The sequence below is a fragment of the Misgurnus anguillicaudatus genome, chromosome 3 (genome assembly GCF_027580225.2).
Source record: "Misgurnus anguillicaudatus chromosome 3, ASM2758022v2, whole genome shotgun sequence".
NCBI lineage: Eukaryota > Metazoa > Chordata > Actinopteri > Cypriniformes > Cobitidae > Misgurnus > Misgurnus anguillicaudatus.
In genome coordinates, this window is record NC_073339.2 from 31,409,343 (window position 1) to 31,434,747 (window position 25,405).

Here is a 25,405-nt window from a genome sequence, read left to right on the forward strand (position 1 = left end):
TAGGCGAGGTTTTATCAGGGTTGGAGCTAGAGTCTGCATGACATCGGCACTCCAGGGCCGTCATTGCCTACCCCTGAGCTAAAGGTACTGATGCTTTTTTGGGGATTCAGCACGTTGAATCGACGGTGGCAATCATCTGGGAGTCGAATCATTCTGATTGGCTGTTCGGCATAGCCAACCTACTTGGCCGCCATGCGTTTGGTGTCAGGGCAATTTTGAACCCAGACGCAGCCAGTATATGTGCTACTTCACTGACCAATGTTGTTGGTTCGTTGTTGGTACCCCACCCACAAAAAAAAATCTCATCCAAAAGTGACTAGGGATCGAGGGTGCATTCATTAGAGTTTGAAGAATAAAACTTTTTTTTTATTTTTTATTATCTTATCTGATTTTTTTAGGCAAGTAATAGCACACAATCCCTCAACAAGCAGAAACCATTCTTGTCTGTAAAACAAATAGTACAAAATTTACTTAGTGCAAAAATATTTAGTTATCAATAATAATAATAATAATAATAATAATAATAATAATAATAATAATAATAATAATAATAATAATAATAATAATAATAATAATAATAATAATAATTTAATATTTAAGGTTATCAAAAAAGTGCAAGAAAACCAAAAGAGTGGCAAAAAATTGACATTGCAACAAACATCACAAAATAAGGATAAAATCCCAAATTAGGCTCTCAAAATGATTCATTCAATTTACTCAATTTTTAAGGAAAGTGGTTGCAATCAATTTATTTATGATACATTTAAACAAAAAAATTAGAAACAAAAAACTAAAAAAAAAAAAAAAAACTTTTGTTTAAATGGAGCTTAAATAAATTTATAGCAACCACTTACTAGGGCTGGGTATCGATTCAGATGTTCCAGATCGATTCGATTTCGATTCGCAAGCTATCAAATCGATTCGATTTCGATTCTCGATTCCTGTTCTCGGGTCGGTTTTTATACTGGATTCAAGCATCAACGTCGATGAAGCACCTGAAACTGCCATTTTAAGCACTGAATGAATGAATGACAGTAGGGATGCTACAATCGATCGGCCGATAATGCTTGCTATGTTTCTCAATGAATTACGGTGAAATTCCGCTACATCCAAAAGCCAGGGGGCGCTCTCGTGCAGAAACTCAAAATGTGCTGTAGATGAAAAACAATACACATGCAGCTGTGATGACACGCAGCTCCATGAAATGGCTGAAGGATATATTTATATCGCTGTTCATCAAAGCCTTTTCAGGTATTTTCATGATAATAAAGAATATGTATAATAATTATGTTTGACAAGTGTTGCTTTTTCATATGCATGTTATAAACGACTCAAACTAACAGTGATTTTAGATCGATAAGGACTTACTGATCAAAAGCCGTAGTACATGAAATAGCTGTAATAAGATGGGCTGTCTGATTCAGAATAGTGATCGGCCACGTATTATTAGTGGAGATCGGCATTGATCGGAGCATCCCTAAATGACAGGCTTGCCTCTCGCTTCTTGGTAACATCGCACAAGGCAAAAAAGAGGGTGACATCTAGTTAAGACGACTAACGTCAATCTTACGTTAAATGTTTGCAGAAATAAATATGAAAGAAAAAAATTGATTCTGCTCTTTGAGAATCAATTTTGAATCGACCACATTTTAAAAAACGATGAATCGACAAATCTTTTTTTTGCCCAGCCCTACCACTTACCTTAAAAAATTGAGTAAATTGAATGAATCATTTGTTTTAGTGCATCAGACAATTATCTACACAAACCCCATTCTTTCTATTATTACAATATTTGAAAGTCCTTATATTTAGACACATACGAATAAAAGCAGCACTCCATGTGTGCAGTGAAACTGACCAAATAAAAATTCTGTAGAGTAACTTCAAGCTTTACAAACAGACATTTCAAATGACCTTTAAGCAGTGTGAGAAAGTCATTTAAAAAACAGACACGCAAGATCAACTTAAGACAGACACTCCTTGATTTTAAAACAATGTAAAGCTTTTTTTAATAGATCCAGTGTCTGCTGTGAAATGAATACTAGAAAGCAAAGAGAAAGTGCATAGTGCCTACAAACAAAACCACAAATACTTCTGAAACCTCTAGGATATAACTTCCCATGATTAATTGCAGAGTGAAACCATCGTGAATGGATGGCATTCTGGTATTCCGGCTGGCATGAAAGGACACCTGCTGGTGCCAACATCAAAACCCAGTGGTTTGCGGCGAGTCAAGTGCAAGACCGAGCCAAGAGCATGAGGGGATCATTACCTGCCATTTACTGGACTGCCTGTGCCAAATCTGCCAATATACAGCAAATGTGAGTCACCCGAACACCTGCACACACATGGGCACAAGTACGCCCTTGTTTGAAGATTTGTGACCCGGCGCTTGTAGCGCAACATGCATGCCACACGCAGGTGCGCTTTAAAAGGAAAAACCATTTATATTTAATAATTTCTATGTGAAATATTATATAAAGGGCTCAAGGCTGTTTTTAACACATTTTATCCTCCTAAAAAAGCAATCTCAGAACCCAAAAAACAGGTTTTCTTCATTACACACATGATCTTATTGTGAAACCCAGACCCTAACATACATATAGTATAAACAAAAATGCCATAACTTAAAAAGTAAGTTTGGAGTGCTTATAATTCACATCAAAATGTCTCAGAGCCGTGATTTATTACAGTATGAACAAAAATGCAGTCAGTCAATAAAGTTAAAAAATTATTTCAAAGTTGTGGCAGCTTTTGCAATCTATGTCCAGACTTGGTCAATAACACTGATTACAATACTAACTGCATTGATTTCATTACAAAGCAGCTTGTTTAATACCCTTCGCTCCTTAATAAGTTTGTAACAGCTATGTATTTCGTTACAGTATCCAACATTTGTCTAGGGCAGCATATGGCAGAATTAACAAGGATAAAAGGTTTATAGTCATTAGCTGATCGACCAGTTTCAGTTCTGCAGACAGCAACGTTACGTCTCATCTAGATATTATCACGTGAGTAAACAAGAAAATATCCGGTGTTTACAAATTACACATCACATTATATTGCTATGCCACAGTAAATGAAATGCTCCATGGCAATGTAGAGATATGATTTTCTGCGGTTGTTGTTTCTGCAGATGTTTGTTGATGAGAATTTCTTCACATAATTTAAATCATAATACCCCACTTTGAATATAGTTGTAAATATCCTTCAGGAAACTTACACCAGGTGGAGTTTAAGCCAAGTCTGGTGGCTCATAATGTGCTCCGGTGACCTAAGCCATGGATTGCGCTCTCTGCCGTCATCAGGTCCAACACCTGCCAGCTTTGAAGCATCTTTATCCTGCAGCCCATATGCTAGTTGAATGTGGTAAACCAACAACAAAGTCAATGTCCATCAGAATCGCTTTCAAATTTCCTATACGTTAATGCAATTGCAAGACGCTTTTATCCAATGTGCATTACAAGGTATACATTTTTTTATCAGTATGTGTTTCCTGGGTTCAAACCTCATGCCTTTGCAATGCTAACAAAATGATATTACTGAGCTATACAGGAGCCAGGAAACTGGTCTTTTGCTGAAGTATTTTTCAAAAAAATGTGGCCAAATGCTATTATTTTAAAACTATTATAAAAAATTGCATGTGGATAGATTTACACACAGCAAATACACAGACCTAAATATACAAAGTTTCACTGACCACTTTCAATACTAAAACATGCACCTCTATGCATCTGCAGATACTGCCATCTAGTGGTGCTCTGTATCAAGCACTGTGTAACCACGGCAACGAGTAAAATCATAGCTTCCTGCTCACCACAACAGCAGGGCAGGGTGGGCTAACTGCTGTTCACTGCATGTATTTCCTGTTTTTAAACCGTACTTCCGAAACATGAATGAGAATACTGACCAGAGTAAGACTGGCCATTTTTCAATGGACAGAAGAGGAAAACGGATATACAATTGCCGTGTCTCAAAACCTTTTGAGCTAAACCAGTGCTTCCCAATCCTGGTCCTCAAGGACCCCTTCCTAAAAAGTTTTAGATGTCTCCTTATTTAAAACACTAGATTCAATGTATCAGCCTCCTTCCAAAATGGCAAACGTCTCTCCCTAACAAGCTGATAAGTTTAATCAGGTGTGTTAAATAAGGAGACATATTGGAAGGGGGTCCTCGAGGACCAGGATTGGGAAGCACTGAGCTAAAAATTTTCTGAGCATTTTGGGATGTCGTCAGAACACTACTAAGGCACTCTAATCTGCACCAGGTGACCTGCATGGATAGTGGGATAGCAAAACATGTCAGATTTGTTTCAGCATGAAATACTCTTTTCGCTTTTGGGGGGGCGACACAGTTGCTTAGTGGGTAGCACTGTTGTCTCACAGCAAGAAGGTCTCGGTTCGAGCTGAGGCTAGGTCAAGTGGCCTTTCTATGTGGCGTGTTCGCCCTGTGACCAAGCATGGGTTTACTCCAGGTATTCCGTTTTCCTCCCAGGCTCCCACAGGCCAAAAACATGCAGGTTATGTGAATTGGAGATGCCAAATTGCCCCTCCTCCAACATGGTAATGGATTCACTTGTAGGAACAACTTACAGTGAATTCAAAAGTGAACTTTTTTTTAATTAGTACTTGTTTTACCAGGAATCATTTATTGGACATACTGTTGCACGATATGCCCCATAGTAAGATCGTCCTATTGTCAGCCGATGAGATTGCCGCTACAAGATAGTATTGGGGGTGGGGCAATAGTTTATTCATTTATTTATTTATTTGTTCATTTTTTACTCATTTATGACATGCCGCTGGAATGGTGGACAAAAAAACAGAATCTGATTTACTCTCAGGGCAGCTGGCAACACTGTCACAACTGCAACCTTCTTAAACCTGATGCCATTAATCCGAGCGCTTCATTGATGCCAAGACGCTCTGAAATTTCCTGCGTGCCAGGAAGTGGGAACAACATACTCACTGATTTCAGGGCTCCAGACTAACTTTTTTCACTAGGACCACGGTGGCCCCCAACTGAAAGTTTTAGGGGCGCAACCAGAAAATTTAGGGGCACAAACTGTTAATCAACATGCTATCCAAATATTTACATTTCTACTAATTTCCACTGTATTACTAATAAATACTTTAATGATAGATACAGAAAGTACAATGTGCTGTTTTCAAATTCAGTGTCACATCACAAAAAAAGGTCAAATTTACTGGTCGCACATGTGCAACTGGATGTAAAATTCAGTGGCACACTCTCAAATTTTGGTGCGTGCCTAACAACCTTTCTAGTGCAAGGAAATGTCAGAGCTTCGCGTATTATAAGAGTTCGAGCCATGCGCATTAAAAGTTCAGGTGCGAGGAAGAGTTTGAGCCGTGTGCATTAAGGACGGTTTCCCAGTCAGTGATTATCTAAAACCAGGACTAGGCCCTAGTTTAATTAGGAAATAGAACTAGTTTTAACAAACATGGTTTAATAAAAACATTACTTGTGTGCATTTGAGGCCAAATAAAGGGCACTATTGTCATGAAGGCCCACTATCGGCCATATGTCTGATTATCGATAGTATCGTCAATTGGCACAACCCTAATTGGACATTCATTAAACAAAATTATTTTGGGATGACCTTCTCTCCCCCCAGACACAAAGAATAGGAAATTCTTTTAAACAGGCTTCCTTTATCACAGGGCCAACTTTGGCTGCTGTGTTACTTTCTGTGACACTTTAATCCAAAGCAATTTACTTCAATTCAATTTTATTTATATAGCGCTTTTCACAATTGTTACAAAGCAGCTTTACATTAATAGATGTAGGAAAAACATAGAAAAGTGAGAGTCGTAATAATGTAACGTATACAGTAAAGTAGTAAGTTAAGCCAAAGGTGGCGCACTCTCCACTCTTTTGTATTCACTAAAGTTTAGTTTAATCACTTCATTCTCTCTTGGCTTGGTTTTTCAGACTGCACAGTGATCCTAAGGTTTGAAAAGACATGAGTGTATTCCAGCGACTTGATAGGTTATAAAAATGGACAGTTGGACTGCGCCACTGGAGTCGTGCAGACTATAGCTGTGGCCTCTTCAATGACCCACACATGGAAAGCCTGAATTATTAAAAAAGAATGCACAGAAGAATGAAAGTGAAATCCTGGAGGTTCAATGCTGGATTGCTTAAATCTGAACTATTGGGTTTCTTGTTCAGTTTGTGCAGAAATTCAGACACGTTTGCATTCTCTGTCCCCATTTGCTATTAATCTCTTCAACTACACACACACACACACACACACACACACACACACACACACACACACACACACACACACACACACACACACACGATATGAACTGCTACTGTACAGTCCCTAAATAACCTACATAACCTAACCTAAAAACCTATAACATGGTGATGCAAAATGCAGAAACTGATTTTCATGGCAGTTTTAAGAGAAAATTTTACACTTGTATCGTATGTTACACGGTATGAAACTCTGGCAAGCCAAATGTTCCTTGCATTTAGATAAAACGCAAAAATCTTATTAAAATAACATTGTGTAGCATATACTGCATTCATTGCTTATGCATTATTCATCACAGATATAACATTTCATATTAGGAGACTGTCAGCCTCATTTTACTCCGCCATTCATTCCTCTTACGCTTTCTAATTTTCACCCCCTCTCGGCTCCTCATATCTGTTCAAAGCGAGACATTATAAACGGACCAGTGTCATCTAGCGGTCGAGCTCTTTAAAAATGTATCAATGAAAAGTAGCCCCTTCTGCGACATATCTGTTTACCTTTCATTCACAACAGCAAGATAACAAATACATTATTAATCATATGCAAGGATGGTCCAGCACAGAACCCCCAAATCCACAAAAACAAACATGGGCACACACACAGGCATGAAAAATGGTCTCTCTTCAGTGTATCAGGGCAGGCAAATTTCAAACACACACAGTTAGCGAAACATTGGGGGTGTAAAAGTTTACTTCCTTGCTTTAACGCCCAGGACAATGGTTGACTGGGTGGGTCTCTCTAGTACCTTTATTTTCTTCCTCCTGTCTTTCATCCTGTGAATGGCATGACCATCACATCCGGGAGAAGTCGACAAATGGTGGTAACAGCCCTAAATGTACAATGTTGCCTGTACCAAAGCTCATCATCAACAAGTAGATGCAATTCAAACAACCAAATGGAAGTTACTACAGTTACAATACATTACTGCTTTAGAAAACAAAGTGTTAATACAGCAAATCAGCAACAATGCATGACCACTGTTTTACCACGTCTCATGAATTTACCAGCCCTACATATTTTTCACACAGCTTTGGATCTATAAAAACAAAGTGACATGTGGATGGACCACACTGAATCCCTGCCCATTCAATTAGATGTGAATCAAGATTTTCCACACATATTTTCTAGTCTGCCTTCTTCACAAAATGTATTCCATCTGTGTGACATCTAAAAAGGCCAGCTTAGAAAGTATACCGAGTGTAACAATTGCTGGCACCACACTGTGAAATAACTGTAGATTTATAAGCCTTGCACTATGAGCCAAGATCACATTCAACAGACAGAAATTGTGTGTAAAATATACAATGTGGTAGTTGTTCTCTGTACACGCTGCGCTTGATCTCAATGACTTTGGAGCATGTGCAATAACACACACACACACATGCACACACAAAGATAAATGTCACTGCCAAACAAGGAGAAGCATTTAACAATGTCAATTTGTCAGCATTTGTCAATTAACACAACAATAACACATAAAGAAAAGATCGAAGGTAATGTGATACTATGAAATGATTCACATGTCTAGACTAGTGTACTTCTAACCTAATAAAAGTCCTCAATCACAGGTTTTGTTCAAAAATGAAGAGAGGAGCTACTTACGATTCAGACGTGTGACAGCCAAGAGTCCTTCAACTGAGATTCTCCACTTCTGGCCTCTGTGAATAGAGAAAAAGAGTTTAACATCATCTCATTTTTTTTATGACACATGTAAACCCCTAACATTTACCCTTCATTTTATATGAATGGCCACCTGGTTAGGAATTAAATGTAAGTTAAAAAGGACATTTTACACAACTTTTTAAGATGTAAAATAAATCTTTGTTCTTTACAAAGTACGTATATAAAGTTTTAACCCAAAATACCATACAGATAATTTATCATAGCATGTTAAAATTGCCACTTTGTAGGTGTGAGCAAACATGTGCCATTTTTGGATGTGTCCCTTTAAATGCAAATGAGTTGATCTCTGCACTAAATGGCAGTGCCGAAGTTGGATAGTGCAGATTAAGGAGCGGTATTATCCCCTTCTGACATCACAAGGGGAGCCACATTTCAATGACCTATTTTTTGACATGCTTGCAGAGAATGGTTTACCAAAACCAAGGCTGTTTCTCAATTCCAAGAACGCAAAGAACGGACCCGCGTCCCCGTGGAGATCTGTCTTGCCAGGCGACCTCGGAAGAACGAACTCGGAAGTTTTGCCGCAATGACTTCTGGGGCGTAAAGCGATTTCAGCAAGTCTGCACTCGATGCATCCTCGATATCAAGAACACATCCGGGTATTTTCATGCGTCCTCTGTCCTTGCGTTCTTGAGAATTGGAATGAACTTCGACCGTTAATGATGACGTAGAGCGAGGACACGAGGACGCAAGATCGCTGAAGAACGCATATTGAGAAACAGCCCAAGATACTAAGTAGACCTTTTTCTCTTTTTCTAGGTTGATAGAAGCACTAGGGACCCAATTATAGCACTTAAACATGGAAAATGTGTCTAGAAATGGCCTCGGGATCATTTGATTTGGGTTCATTCAGACTGCCAATGATTTTTTGGGATCTGCGTGTGCATGCTGACACATCCCGCAAAGATCCGTAAAGACACGTGATGTTACGTGTTTCGTATTTTGATGCAATCATGCACTTGGTGGACTTAAGTTTCGTCTTAAGTTTGCTTACTATCCGCAATTTCTATCGAGAAACCAACACGTGTGCATTTTTGTTTATGAACAAAATGTGTCTCTATTCTATTATGCTTATGATTGATCTGAACTTCAACATGGATAGTGAGTAGTTCCCGATTTCTGCTTTATTACAGTTTGCAGACATTTTTTATCATTAAAGGCACTCTAAGCGAATCTGTGTGACGTTACTTTTTGTTGATGTTTGAACTGTTTTCAAACAAACGGAGCGTAACTAACTTCTCCCCGTTCCTTCCGTGCTTTCATGAACACGCCCAACCCCCACCCCCAAATCCTTCTCGTCGTTTATTGGCTGAAACACTTTGTTATCGTTTCTGGTGGTAGGTTTGGCCACATTGTATTAATTGCAGTTTGTGGAGCCTAGGCTGTCTACAGAGATCGGGTTTTTTACAGTTTGAACAGCGGAGAGGCAGCAAGCAGATGGAGGGGATGTTTGCTGTATGTAACAAAAAAATGTTATAAACGTGTGAATTCGCTTAGAGCACCTTTAATGCTGTTCTGCATGACACACCCCTTATGGCATCGATTCTACCTTTTGTTCACAAGGGACACTTTACGGAAATGTAATGTTACTAGGTCCAATTTATGAATCAATTGCGGGACACACAGAAAGGCACACTGGCAATTTTATGGGACTTTCTGGGATCAATGGTCTGTTTTTATAAAAAAAAAACACATCAGCAAAATGGACTACAGAGTATACTGTTACTTACAAATATACAAAACATTTCATTAAAAAAGCCACATTTAAATATAAATGAAAAGCTAAAAGACTAGTTTTAAACAAGTACATTTGTTCAGCGTACTACCCAAACAAATCTGCTTTGGTTAAAGGAAAACACCACCGTTTTTCAATATTTTACTATGTTCTTACCTCATCATAGACGAATAATACATACCTATCTTTTTTCAATGTTTGCACTTTCACCATTTGCACAGCGCCTCATGAATGTGCCAGCATCCAGCCCAGCACCATTCATTCCCACGGCTCCAAACAGGGATGAATTTAGAAGCCACCAAACACTTCAATGTTTTCCCTATTTAAAGACAGTTACATCAGTAGTTACACGAGTAAGTATGGTGGCACAAAATAAAACTTTTGTTTGGAGCCATAGGAATGGACGAGAGCTAGGCTAAATGCTAACACATTCAGGAAACGCTGTACAAAGATTAATTGAAAAAAGATAGGTATGCATTAATTCATCTAAGTTGAGGTAAGAACATAGTAAAATACTGAAAAACGGTGGTGTTTTCATTTAATACTCATGCAATACTTTCATACACTTTCTTTCCAGTTTGAGGTAATAGACATTTTGACAGTGTTTACATTTCCCATTGTGCTTTACAGAGCAGATGTTATGACAGACCCACATGTCACAACACACACCCTATATCCAAACTACGCAGGATATAAGAATGAACTAAAACACACTCCCATGATGCTTTCAATAACGCACACAGTGGGTGTGTCCAGAGAGCACAGAGGCCACAGAGAGGAAACGGCTTATACACACCATTTACTGTAACACACACCACACGAAATGTTTTCATACCTCAGCTCCGACTTCTTTTGCTCTGATTTGAGAGGTAACATGAGGACAAACAACTTCCCGCTGCACGACACAAGCAGCAGAACAAAAGGAAAGAAAAAATAGGAAAGCACCGGATGCACAGAAAACCTGGATGACACACACGCGTGCCTCGAATTCCAATGAAAACCTGAAGAAACTGACCAACTGGGATACTGAGAGAGCAGCACTGGACAAGAGTAATGATAAAAAGACAAAACAGCCTGAGAAAGCCAATTTTTGCTACAACCAGGTCTTTCAATTTATAAAAATTTACCAAACCATCCAATTGTTCATCCCTGTTAATAGCTCCCCATAAGAGATTTGGGCAAGCTGATGGACCAGACATCTCGCTTATGCTTGTGCTGTATTATCTGTACACCTTTGTTGAGCATGGTTATGCTTTGCAAATGTAAACATTGCACTGAACATTGTTTGATTCATGCCAACGTCGAAACTTTGAAGCTGACTTGGCAGTAGGGGTGGGCAATCTTCTTAAAAAAAAGCATATCACAGGTAAACAAACCGTCAACTTTCAGATTTATTCAGTGCAACCTCTACAGTACTGTGTTTCACAATGTCTAATAATTACGGCAACCTTTAGACCTCAACTAATTTTAGGAGTCCAAATCTAATACTACCAGGATGGGCGGAGCATGACTAGCATTCTTTAGCAAGCCCGGTTGCAATCCTTTTAAGGAATGGGTAACTCAAGAATGAAATTGCTTGCTGAAAGTGCTAGTCTACTTGGATTAGAGCTAACCACAGACCTCTAGATGTCAAGAGCAGCAATAAGTGTTATACAAACATAAAACAATCACAACCTCGGACCCTTGGCTGGGTTCTCAATGAGGGAGCTGTACTTGTGTCTGGGTCAAGAACATCTGATACTTTGTTCCCCTCCAGAGGAGAGTTTGCACCTCGCTCAACCAAAAACCTCAGGAAATCCAGATGTGAAGGCAGGAGCCAGGAGTGTGCGCACGTACATGGATCAGTTCTACGCTTTTACAAAAACAAAAGCTAAGAAAAATATAGAAACGTTCTTAGAAAACTGGTTTACACAAGGTCGATTACATAGAAAGCCATATAGGAAAGCAGAAATAAACCTAACAAAGTTTCTATATTTACAAAATCAAACTCTCACACTAAGGTTGTGCCGATAGATGATACGAGACATATGGCCAATAGAGGGCCTTCATGACAATAGTTGGCATGTTTGCCCAATATAGTTTTTAATTATTATTATTATCATCATAGTTTTACATTAACATCATGCACATTGCTTGCTTTTCAAGGGCTTTTGAATTTCTTATTGCACGAGAGAGCTTGTAATGTGTGTGGCACGGACTCCTTCTCGCACCTGAGCTTTTTAAATGTCTTAAAAATAGGCCAAGTTTTTGGTAACTATGGCAAGCGAAATAATTGACTCCGGTCCTTTGATTATTTGAAAAAAAATGCACACCTGCATCGTGCCATATTACCACCTTGGGTGTGCATTATTTTCAAATAATTCAACGGCCCGTCATCAATTACTCCTTATGTATTGGCGATCTCACAGGCTGATGATAGGACAATAACTCTATGGGGCATATCGCGCAACACTCTCACACACTATCACTTTTACACTCCTATACCCAACCCAGTTCAGTCCACATTCTTCATTCACTTAAACCAACCCTAAACAGGTAGTGAATGTGCATTAGAGCGAGGGAAGGAGAGATTGTTGTTATAGTTGCTTGGTTAAGTCGTGACATAAGAAAGAGCATTTCCAGGGCCAAGACTACAATGGTTGTCCACAGGATATAGAGAATCCTTATTCTCCTATATCCTCTGGTTACATGGGACAAAGCCATATGCACATAGTATCAAGCAGTGTTGGCTATCACAGACATATCACAGTTCAAAACTTAAAATAGTTGGTTGAGTTGACTTGCAAAATTTTATGCTGCATTATTTGTACAATCTACTTTGTTAAAAATAGTTTAGTAAGCTAAAGGCAATGTGATTTGTTTACCAAAAAAAAATGGTATTACCATTTATCTGGCACATAAATATGACATATAGCAGGGATTTCCTTCATAGAGAATTTTTAAATCTTGTGGCGCCTTGAGTCATCACTGAAAACACAAACAATCTTTGCACTCAGAATATTATCATTTGTAAGTGCAGTAGCGGCCTTACACCACTGTGGTGGCGCCATTTTGTTGTCAGCAATGTGAGGCGCTGACAAAACTTAGAGAGCAGCAATGTTCCGATTCACGATTTTAAATTTTCTTTGGTGGGTAAGTGTGTATTAGTACATATTAACCATATGCAATAGGTAAATACCCCAACGTAAACAATGACGCAAGTTATCGCCTGCAACATAAATCTCTTTTTATGCACTACAACAAACACACGAATTGTAGGCAAAAATTTACTTCCTGGGATTTATGATGTAGACAAGACCGACATTATCATAATTTCTCCCGCTTCGGACTCACAGCCTGTAAGTTAACTCCTGTTAACATTGCATTGTGTCCGAATCTTTCAAACATGGTAAGGACCGTCACATTTCCGGCTGACGACAGAGGCTTTTTAGGCCAATCACAACATACAGGTTAGCTGGCCAATCAGGGACATTTTTGTACAAAATCTGTGCTTTTCAGGAAGACAGGGAAATCTGGAGCTACGAAAATGTACGGTATGTGGAAAATAATGGGTTTTTATCATAAACCACACAAACACATTGTATTATACCAAATACACAAAATAGTACACAATTGGTTTTTAGCAATGAAATAGGTGCACTTTAACAAATAGATGTTGTGCAGGTAAATCACTACAGACACAAGCTGACACCGTATTGTTTCCTGCATGCAATTGTTTAATGGTTCAACATCGCATTTGCGCGTTCAACACAACGTGATCCGTAATGACTCGAAAATGAATGATACTTTGAAAATTATTCTTTTAAACTGATTCGTTTTAATTAATGTTTAAAACACTTCAGTAACCAAGCAAATCAATTAAAGCTCAGTAAGTGAATCAAACGAAGTCGAGTTCATTGTGAGTGAATCAAATCGGAGAGCAGTGAGTGAAACCCATAATGGAGGACTTGAAAGAGCTTTTCTCCGCATTTAATAAGACTTATTAGTAATTATTATAAGATGTAGCACAAATAATGCAAAATATTGACGAATTGATAAGTTGTTTAGTTTATTATCTATAAAACCAGTCGTTTTAACTGGCATAAGTTGACGCCTTCCGATGAAATCAATGATAGAAGCCAGAGCTGCCCTAATTCACCTAGTGTAAACTAAAATATAAGGGCTTCATATTCAATTTCATTTATTATTAGATCATGCAAAGGGTTAATTTAGGATCTTAACAGAACTTTTTTATTATATTAAACAATGAATGCAGAAAAAATAGTTTTCTTTGTCAAGAGTGGAGGAAGGGGTGACAGATTATGTTTATTCAGCTATCACCAAAGACTGCAAAACTCTGCAAAAAGTAGGGCTGTACGATCGTAAGAGGAATCTGACATTGCAATGTTTTGTTTTCCTGCAATGTGAAAAATACTGGTCGACTATACCAGTTTACTTAAAAAGCTCTGTCTGAGAGGAGTTAACTTCTGCCTAGTATTTCTTGTATAGCTTACAGATTTTTAACAGAGAAATTTTTTATTAGTCTCTGCCGTTTAAAACTGTTCTCATATGCTGCAAAACTGGCAAAGACATCCAAAATAGTTGTACGTTTCAAATAAATGCTCTGGATATAGTGCGATGTGACTATTGCAGATGTGCACATTGCGATGTCGACGCTGAAACGATATATTGTGTAGCCCTAGCAGCCAGAAAGTATATTTCATTTCATTTTTAACAACTTTACTGATTGATAACTGTAAATGAACTCTGCTGCTATGTTGCTTTTAATTAAAGTTTTATAAAAAAAAGTTAACATTGTCATTTTCTTTAATTTAATTATTAAACATTAAAATGTCGCGTGCAAAGTGTGTTGTTGACTCACAGTATACATGCATGTGTGCATCAGGATAGCACAATCTCCACCCCATTTTGGGCCAGAAAAACCCTACATGTAGGGAATAGCTTAATGCAAAACCAAATATTTTTATTTGAAAAAATTAATTGCTGGGAAATAATGGTTTACAAAAATCTCTTAACTAAAAATTATGTTATACATGTCAACTAACAAATAGCTAGGTCTGGTTCTAATAGCATGTCTGCTGCCCTTCCTTCTGTGCAGAAACAATCCTTTTTCACACTGAGGGTGCGGCACATTATTTTACTGTATACAAAAAGGTACAATACAAACATCTTATTCTTAACACTTTACACAATTCAAATGAGTTTGTGTAAAAGGTGTCTGCCTAAGTGACTAAGAAAACTATATAAAAGAATAAATAAACTGCAGATAATAAAAAAATAAAGCAAGGCCTCGCATTCAACCACATGAGAGTGCGTCTACACCATAAAAGCAATCGAATGAGTTTCAACTACCTTTAAAATCTGAATGTGGTGGAAAGTGGACAAGCTCAAAACATTTTACATCTCATTAACTCCTTTACTGAACGTCGTACACTTGTGATTCAATCAACCAAAACGTATCTGAACACCAGGAGTAAATATCCCCACAGATTCCTAAAAAGCAACACAATGTACGCTCAATGCTGTTTTTCTGACAGGGTGTCAATGTACCAGATCTACTGCAAAGTACATGACTAAACTGTCCTCGGATCAGGAACACAACGAGAGTTGCATAGCAGCACCTGGAAGCCAATCAGAAGAGAAAAGAGAACAGCATTCATAAATCATGGCTGGAATGTACTCTCATTTCCTCCTCCCGTCCTACTCCTCTTCAGAGGTGTTGGTGCTTTGGTTTGAGGCAACCGAGACCTGTTTTTCTCATAATACTGTTGGGTTGGGGTAGGGTAGGGTGGGGTAACTGATCTGAGATCGGCACAGTAGGAGAGCTTTTATTAAGAGCAGGCTAAACATGACAGTCTGTGTAATAATATCAAGTCGAGCAATGCGGCCCATGGCGCAGCTCCACAGTGAGGCCCACCGCAGAGATCCACAGCCAGTCTCGGGTTACAGCTGTTTGGGGAGACGACTGCATCGGATTGGCCCGGCAAGTACCTACTCCAGTTACAGAGGGTAAAAAAGTGGAACAAAGTGAGAAAGACAAAAGAGGGAGGGAGGAATTCAAAATATAATTCTCTTTTGTGCAGCAACTCTGAATAATATAATCTCTCATTGTTCTATGCACAGCATCATTCTGCAATAACAGAAGCAAGATGATCTTCAAATTTGCTCCCAAATCTCCCAAATGAATCACTCTCCAAATCTTGAGGAGTAAAGTATGAAAGGTCATCTGATTTCTTGCCGTAAACTTTATTTACAATTTAAGTTGTCTAGGGACACTCTTCGCAAACTACTACAGATCATACAACGGCACTGACTTGACTTTCCTTCCAAGTTAATGCTTCTGCCGACTCAAGGACAACTTTCAACAGATTTATAATTAATAGCTGGCAGTCAGTCGGGTCAACAGCTACAGCCTTGGAAGTGACCAATAAAGCTCTTTTCATGCTGACGAATAAGCTTTTCACAGCAAACATAAATCTATATCGTAAACAACGCAAAATACACAAGGGGACAATTGAAAAGTTCAGATGCAAATGCCGCTAAACACCACATCTATCAAAAATTAGATAATGATATTAATCGAATGCTCTAGGGCTGTCACGATTATGAAATTTGTCTGACAATTAATTGCCTAATAAATTGTAACGATTATGCAGATTAATTGTCTGTTTTATTGCTTTGGCATTTAATTCTCAAACTTTTTTAGTTTATGAAATAATTTTATTATTTCTTTTTTTTATTAAATATTTTGCAAGGTTTACCTGGCAGTAAATATTAATACACATAACACATATTTAAAAGCAATTATTTAATAACTTTATCTTTTAAAAACTGAAAATTCTTAAGAAATAAACACAAAGTGTCTGAAAAATAACTGAAAATTTAGATTAGCTTCCTTCACTTCCCTATATTTGGAATTGCTGTTTTGGAAATGTATGTTTCATACCGCTTATCAAAGTTTTGCAGCTTTCGTTAAAGGAACAGTATGTAGGATTGTGGCCAAAACTGGTATTGCAATCACAAAACTTGTGGCTAAAACTGGTACTGCAATCAGACAACTGGTGGCCAATACACAAAATGACAATATAAACATCAGTTGAGGGCTGCAACTCCAATTTTTAAATGACAATATCCTGGCCAGACCACTGTTGTCAGTGATATAAGTATTTGAAATGAAAATGATTTCTTAATGTCTAGTGACATATCAGGGCCATTTTAGGATTCATTGATATAAATTTCTTACATACTGTTCCTTTAAATGCTGTTTTTTCTACTGCACTGAAAAAAATGATTCATTCAATTTACTAAATTTTTTTAAGGTAAGTGGTTGCAATCAATTTATTTAAGCTACATTTAAACAAAAAAGATTAGTAAAGTAAAGTCAAATAAAAAACTTGTTTAAATGTATAACTTAAATAAATTGATTGCAACCACTTACGTTAAAAAATTGATTAAATTGAATAAATATTTTTTTCAGTGTGTATTGAATGGCTTTGCAATGTATGGCGTTATCTGACCCCGTCTCATTTATACAGGCGCAGCAGCTCCCCCTTGTGTTTTTTAGAGAGATGTGCAATCATTGTGGTGATCTGAAATCATCGCGATGAGGTCAAACAATCTATTATTTCATCATCGTGACAGCCCTATAAAATTTTTATCAAATACTGTCACAACAAATCCAATTAATCCCCGCCTCAGTCCATTCAGAATCCACAATGATTGCGCACGGAAATGTGCACGGAAAATGAACTGGATGAATCACAGCGTGCAAAACGCAAGCATGGGTACTTCGACCTAAATACAACCCAAATGTGGCAGTCAAATAAATCACAGCGCCCACTAATGTGTGGTTCAGTTTCTTCATTTTTACATTCTGACTTTATTATTTACATGTTTCTAGTTGCATATTTAGTCATTTTGCTACTGTTTACTAATGTGTTGTCTAAAAAAGTGGAGCCAAAAATGCTTACATGACATTTGTGAAAATTAGGCATTTTAGTTACTGACAAATAACATTTAATTGCCATCACTGAGAAATTTACACAGCAATCTTGTTCTTATTTCACATTGATTTCCTGAATGAAGCAACATAATCTTTATACAGATGCAGTTTTCACCATCAGAAAAGTGTGCACGTACTGTACACGCTCCGCCGGAAAACTTGCGTACACTGTACGTGTGGGTCACGAATGTCAGTGCATGTGTATGAGTCAAATGAACTCATTTGTTCTGCCAGGCCGTGCATTCGGCTGTGCGCGTATGTGTAATAAACCGACTATACCCAGGTCTTTAGTGTGACAAGCAACACAAACATCCTCCCAGGTTATTTCAGGGAGGCTATTGGGACACTGCCTTAAATCCTGACCATAGTCAAGATTAGTCATTTCAAAAGCAAACCCCTCTCTGAAGATGCGGGAAGGGATGCCATCTCATCGTAACATCATGCGAGCCAGATGTCCTTTGAAGGAAAAACCCACAACATCTAAAACACTAGTGTATTCACAAAGATGAGAGAAAACTAGTCTCAAAGCTCAAGGAGTATAAACATTTAACCAATCAAATTTCAATAACTGCCTTTTACTGGAAAGGCCTTTCAGGTTTATCACAACATTATCAACCTTGAGATGAGAGTTAACAGGCCACAGAAGTGCATTAAGTAATAGACAGAGTACCAGATAACACGAGCCATTCCCATTGGGTTGACTCTTATTTCAATCCTGGACAGACGACTGACTAGAAAGAGCCCATTCAGGAAAAAAAGCCTTACAAAACTTAAGAAAGTACTTCAATGGTGGCTAGCATTTTTCATGAGTGGAAATGTTACTTTATGTTACTTACTTCTAGAAAAATTGGTAATGCTTTAAATGAAAGATAACTGAACAGAAATTTATTTTCTGAGGTGGCAAATGTGTGCGAAATTAAATTTGTATGATATGAATCGATCATCAGAAAAAGCAATAATAAAGCCCAAACCCTAAACTGTGAAAGCAGATCATACAAAAACAAATTCATACAAATTAACTACTAGGGCCAAGTCAAGACAAACAGCCTCAGACCTCAAAACCAAAAATGTATCTGCCTTTCACCATTAGTCCAATAGCCCTGCAGATCCACCTTTAATATGACAATTTTGTTAAGAAACATTTTTGCTTGTATTGAACAAAATTTTAAGGTTAATTTTATATACATTTATCATATATTTTAAATAAATTGCCGCTGAATTCATGGTTACTTTGCATTAGAACAACTTGATCTTAAAGGGCACCTACACAGCAAATTTTGTTAAAATTACAGTGTTAATGGAAAATAAAGAGTTCAGATTAAAAGAATTTTACTCATTGTAAATGAAGAGTTAGTGTCAAAACATAGCGTTACCACTTAAAAAAATAAACTTTTTTTGCCGCCTGCCGCGCACGCGTTGTTGAAGGAGCGCTGAGAGCGGAGAAGCGCCCGACGTCAATCTTTTACATTGTCCAATCGAATGAGGGGAGATGCGGGCCTTACGTTGTGGTGAGTGAAGTTTACAGTTGCTTTGAAGAACCGGACTCCACTCGCTCACTCTCTCCTGCGTGTTTGTGCACCTCTCACCCTCAAACAAGGTCAGAGCAAGTACCCTCTTTTTAAAGTTTCTGCTAATATGACAGTTAACAGCAAAAGAGCGCTCACGCTTCAATATTTGATTGACAAGACAGCTGACTCGGTGGTTGCTTAGCAATATGAAAAGCCGCGTCGCACTGTTTCTGCAGTGTTATGCTTAGTTATCAGTTGTTTTTAATAATGCATTTTTCCCCAATTTTTGTTGGAAAAAAATTCAATATCAAGTCCGAAGGTTTGACCGGGATCATATCACCTCCTTACAGCTGCTAGTTCATCATATTCTACTGTTATATTGTAAAAATGAAGAGGACACCAACATTGCTTTTGAATTAAAAATGAAGTCAAACTTGGAACAGCATGTAAGAAATTTATATTAATTAAAGGCAGGATAGGCAGGAATTATCCAAAAAAACTTTACAAATTTGTTGAAACTGTCTTTATATATCAATACATAAGTAAAATGAAAGTACTCTGAAAAAGAGAGTACAAAAATCGAGTGTCCGCAGACCTCTCACCACCGCTTCAAACACAGCTCATTCTTTCCATTCACTCCACCCCCTCCCTTCTGGGTTTCTTCTGAAGCCACGCCCCCAAAACACATGAACGCGCGACACCGACAGCTTTGCTGGGAGAAGGATTTACGACAGACAAGCGGAGAGGAAGGAGTGCGGCGCATGTAGTAACATCATGTCACAATCACGTGTAATAATACACCCAACTTTATCACTAGGAATATAAACAGATAGGATGCCTTCTAGTACTCACTATTAAGCTGGCGTTTTGCATGGAAGAGTTTCCGTGATGAAAGCATTGTTGACTCTGATGAGGACTACACTCCGCAGACAACACCACTACGTCGCATCGTCGACTCGAGGAAAAGCCACGTGATATTTACTCTCGCTTGATTGCTTCGTTTAGTCCCTTTTTGCCTCGTTTGCCTTTGCTGACTGGATATGCAGCTACTGTGACTTCTGAATTCACTTTCTCTGCCATGCTTGTGCTCTTCCTAGAGTGCCTTGTGCACGTTCAAATCAATCGGGTGTACACATGTGTGGGCAGATCCCATAGCAACGGGTGGTGCCATGGTCGCGAGAGAGAGTGATATTCGCGCAAGCTAATCATTTGTTTCGTCCCGAATGGAAATAATTAGCTGTGTCCAAAACAGTTGCGAGAGGTCCACAGACACTCGAGTTCCACACTCTCCTTTTCAGAGTACTTACATTTAAATTATGTATTTGTATATAAAGACAGTTTAAACAAATTTGTAAATAAAATTAAATCCTTAACGGTTTTATAAGGAGAATGATAGATGATACTGCTGTATTGTTACATTTTAAGAACTGTTAAAAAATAAAAGGTTTTTGTCCCAAAAGCACCGTAAAATGCTGCTGTATTTACATTTACCATATTAACACACTATAGTATTAAAACTACAACACTACATTGGAGTTAACAAATTACACTGAGGGAGATAATTTAACAAATAAAAAATATTTTACACTGATTACAGTTTTAGATGTTTAACTCTGCATATAGTCAATGTGCCCACCTTTCAAGTGTGTTGAAATAACTATTGGGAGAAGACCCAGTGAGACACTTGCAAGTGTTGACCTTAACTTCATAAGAGTTGTTCTGAGGGTCCATATTTTGCTGTGTATTATGCAAAATCCACCCACTCTTTTTATCCTTATTAAAACAAAGCAGTCTCATTAGACATGCGGTTTTGATTATCTTGTTAATGTGACGTCACACTGAAAAAGCTCCTACCACGACCATATAGCTTCTGCCATCAGCGAGTGGTACGCTGTCCGCCATATCTCAATAGTGAGATACTATAGTCTCAGACTGTATTCACGTTAATCAGATCTATTTGAACTGAAAGCACTTACCGTCTCTTTTGGTAAGCAAGTGAGCATAGATATATACACTAGATGTCGCCTTGGCTACAGCAGTTCATTGGACCGAATGCGCAACTAGAGCCGCCATCTTGAAACAGGGGAACCCCGCATCAGTGTCATTGTAGGCAATGGTGTAATGGAAAAAAATCACCATAAATCGCCATGGATGCGATTTTCTTGGTTTTCTTTTGGTTCGTTTCAACAGTCAGACTATTTAGCAATGTATTTAGCAATGAGTCCAGAAAAAAAATTAAGTTTTGATATTAAGAAAATCTACTTTTTCTAACTATAATGCATGGTGCTAGTAGGCCTAACATCCATACGCAGCAAAAAAGTCCAGCATCGCTCATGAATCCGAAGTACAGAGGGAGATAGTAGCATTACCTAGCTACTTCCTATGACAAGACCCCTGTTCCAAGATGGCGGTGGTTTTGACGCATGCTAACTTAGAACCCCAAGGCAACATCTAGTGTACACACATCTATGGCAAGTGAGGAGCAGTAGCTCATTCACATTTAAAAGGTACAGACATGTTTTGCTCACACCCAAATAGGGGCATTTTGGACATACTATAATAAATGATCTGTGGGGTTTTTTAGCTGAAACATCACAAAATACTTGTAAAAATGGGCATAATAGGTGCCCTTTAAAAGAAACTGTCACTGTTCAGACGCAGATGTTTTACTCAGGAAGATGGGTCAGAGATGACTGCAGCTAAGAAAGCGTTTCTTGTGATCATCTCAGAGGAGTGAGATGATAAGATTAGATAGGAGCATAAGGCAGATGGGCCAGCAGTCTCAAAAAGTCATTTGTCTTCATTAAATGAGAAAATGGATAAACAGACTCAGTCTTTCCCATGCAGACTATTGCAAAACACCACATAGAAACAGACGCATAGCAGCGAACGCCTTCACTTAATAACAGATACAATACACCTTGACACTTACGACCCTGTTTCACACACATTCATTAAGCTAATGGAATACAAGCGTGTTTAATTTGAGAACTGCTTGCAATACACCACTTATCCCTTTAAATCTCTACACCACTCCAACCCTCTATTGTCTCTGACGAATGTTAGAGGCTGTACATTTAAAAAGGAACACAAAAAGACTCGGAAAGCTTTGAAATTTATAGCCATGAAGAACTCAAAACATCTCAGACTGTAATCCATTAAACATCTTTGACATTGGACACAATCCCCCTGTACAGCAATTTCCAAAAACGGAAAGCTCCCATTGTCATTAAATCTATCAACAGCTACTCATCAGTTACCCAAAATTGTAAACAGAAAAAAGGGAGTGAATAGAGAAGGGCCACTGCTTTATTACATTCTCACCAGTGTGGAGCGAGCAATTTTAGTGGATGAAATTTAAGACAGCATCTTATAAGTTTAAATCACCTTGAAGGAATAGTTCATGCAAAAATGTCTTACTCTCATGTAGGGTTCTCGTCAGTAATGCCAGATCCTTGATTAGTAGTAAACCGCCATCACCTGCTTTCAGATGCGAGTACTAGGGCTGTGCAATTTGGGGGAAATTTCTAATTGCGATTTTTCTGACAGATACTCCAACTGATTCGATTTGCAATTTCATTTTGTAGCAGATGCAGTGTGCAAAAGGCTGAATACATTTTCAGTTATTTTAGAAAATGTCCTAGATCTTTCAGTTTATTAAATGCAAGGATATGGGGTCCATTCATCCTTTACAAAAGTAATCCAAATGGCTCTAGGGGGATAAACAAAGGCCTTTTAGGAGGTAATCCGTGTGGTTTTGTCCTAAAAAGAACCATATTCAACTCTTTATAAAAGAAAATAACTAGCTTCCAGTAGGAGTTAAAAAGAGGTGGACCCCATATCCTTGTACTTTCAGTTGCATCTTATAAACTGAAAGATCTAGGACATTTTCTAAAATAACTGAAATGTGTTCGTCTGAAAAATTATGGACATACACTCACCTAAAGGGTTAATAGGAACACCTAACTAATACTGTGTTTGACCCCCCTTTTGCCTTTAGAACTGCCTTAATTCTTCATGGCATTGATTCAACAAGGTGCTGAAAGCATTCTTTAGAAATGTTGGCCCATATTTATAGGATAGCATCTTGCAGTTGATGGAGATTTGTGGGATGCACATCCAGGGCATGAAGCTCCTGTTCCACCACATCCCAAAGATGCTCTATTGGGTTGAGATCTGGTGACTGTGGGGGCCATTTTAGTACAGTGAACTCATTGTCATGTTCAAGAAACCAATTTGAAATGATTCGAGCTTTGTGACATGGTGCATTATCCTGCTGGAAGTAGCCATCAGAGGATGGGTACATGGTGGTCATAAAGGGATGGACATGGTCAGAAACAATGCTCAAGGGGGCCGTGGCATTTAAACGATGCCTAATTAGCACTAAGGGGCCTAAAGTGTGCTTAGAAAACATCCCCCACACCATTACACCACCAGCCTGCACAGTGATATCAAGGCATGATGGATCCATGTTCTCATTCTGTTTACGCCAAATTCTGACTCTACCATCTGAATGTCTCAACAGAAATCGAGACTCATCAGACCAGGCAACATTTTTCCAGTCTTCAACTGTCCAATTTTGGTGAGCTTGTGCAAATTGTAGCCTCTTTGTCCTATATGTCGTAGAGATGAGTGGTACCCGGTGGGGTCTTTTTCTGTAGCCCATCCGCCTCAAGGTTGTGCGTGTGGCTTCACAAATGCTTTACTGCATACCTCGGTTGTAACGAGTGGCTATTTCAGTCAAAGTTGCTCTTTTATCAGCTTGAATAAGTCGGCCCATTCTCCTCTGACCTCTAGCATCAACAAGGCATTTTCGCCCACAGGACTGCAGCATACTGGATGTTTTTCCCTTTTCACACCATTCTTTGTAAACCCTAGAAATGGTTGTGTGTGAAAATCCCAGTAACTGAGCAGATTGTAAAAATATTCAGACCGCCCCATCTGGCAGCAACAGCCATGCTCAAAATTGCATAAATCACCTTTCTTTTCCATTCTGATATTCAGTTTGTAGTTCAGGAGATTGTCTTGACCAGGACCACACCCCTAAATGCATTGAAGCAACTGCCATGTGATTGGTTGATTAGATAATTGCATTAATGAGAAATTGAACAGGTGCTCCAAATAATCCTTTAGGTGAGTATGAATCTCAGATGGCTTGAGGGTGAGTAAATCATGGGTTTACTATTAAGTCTTTAACTTGGAGTATTTAAATATGTGGGCTCATTATAGCTCCAACTTTAACAAAAAGTTAAAATATTTATATGGGTGACTGAATTTTACAGGAAAAGTTTGCATGCTTATTTACTTTGTGTAAATAAAGAACTAGATTACTTCTTAAAAATATTAAATACAATTGGGATTGAAAATGTAGAAAATGTGTTGAATGTGTCATGTCATTTCATCCAAGGGAAATACGCAGACCAGTTAGATGGAATTTTAGTTTTAACATGCAGATCCAGGCGTGAATGAAAACAAGTGATTGAGACACAAGTTTAAAACCCTCTTCCGGATAAGCGCTTCTAGTCGACGCACCGCAATGAGACAGGTGCCAGTATGCCGCTCACTTAATTGGTTAGACTGTCACAAAAAGGGCAGTCATGCTTTTGCTCTAGACTTGCTGCATATTTCTCATATTGCGGCATTTTGCAATTCGCTAATTGCAACGTTTTACATTGCAAGCGAGCTTAGATTTTGATTATTCCCTCAGCCCTAGAGAGATCTATAAAAAAATTACTCATAAGTAGTGACACTAGATCACTTCTATGAACATTACAAGAAATAGTTCAATCCTAACACAGGCTTTCTTGATATAGTTCCAGAAGATAAGAATTATAGCTCATGAGTCATATTTACCACTTTTTAAAGAATACTTTAATGTTGCCTAAAATTGCAGAGAGAAAACGGTCACTTTTTCCTTCCTCCCAACCAGAACATTAGAATATCATTTTCAGTTAAAACTTTTTTCCCTAAGGCACATTTGCAACCAGGCTTTTGTTTAGAAGTATATATGAAAATTTTGTGTCTCAATAAGCCTTTAAGTCAATAAGAGGAACATTTATTTATTTTTATACAAGGAAAAACTTTATTGTGGGTGGTTTAAGTTGGTAATCAAGCCTGTATAAACAATAAGACTGTTTTTAGCCAATCACACACGTTTCTCATGGAAAAATAGATATGCGCAGTCCTTCA

General features: G+C 38.2%; 1 protein-coding gene across 2 annotated transcripts in view; it reads right to left on the reverse strand.

Annotated features, from left to right (window-relative positions):
- Window positions 1–25,405, reverse strand: part of fbxw7 (F-box and WD repeat domain containing 7) — a 187,249-nt gene that overhangs the window by 140,160 nt on the left and 21,684 nt on the right. For both annotated transcript variants that reach the window (XM_055205462.2, XM_055205463.2), the window contains one exon: window positions 7,891–7,946. The gene's annotated coding sequence lies outside the window, so the exon portion shown is untranslated. The remainder of the gene's footprint in view (window positions 1–7,890; window positions 7,947–25,405) is intronic.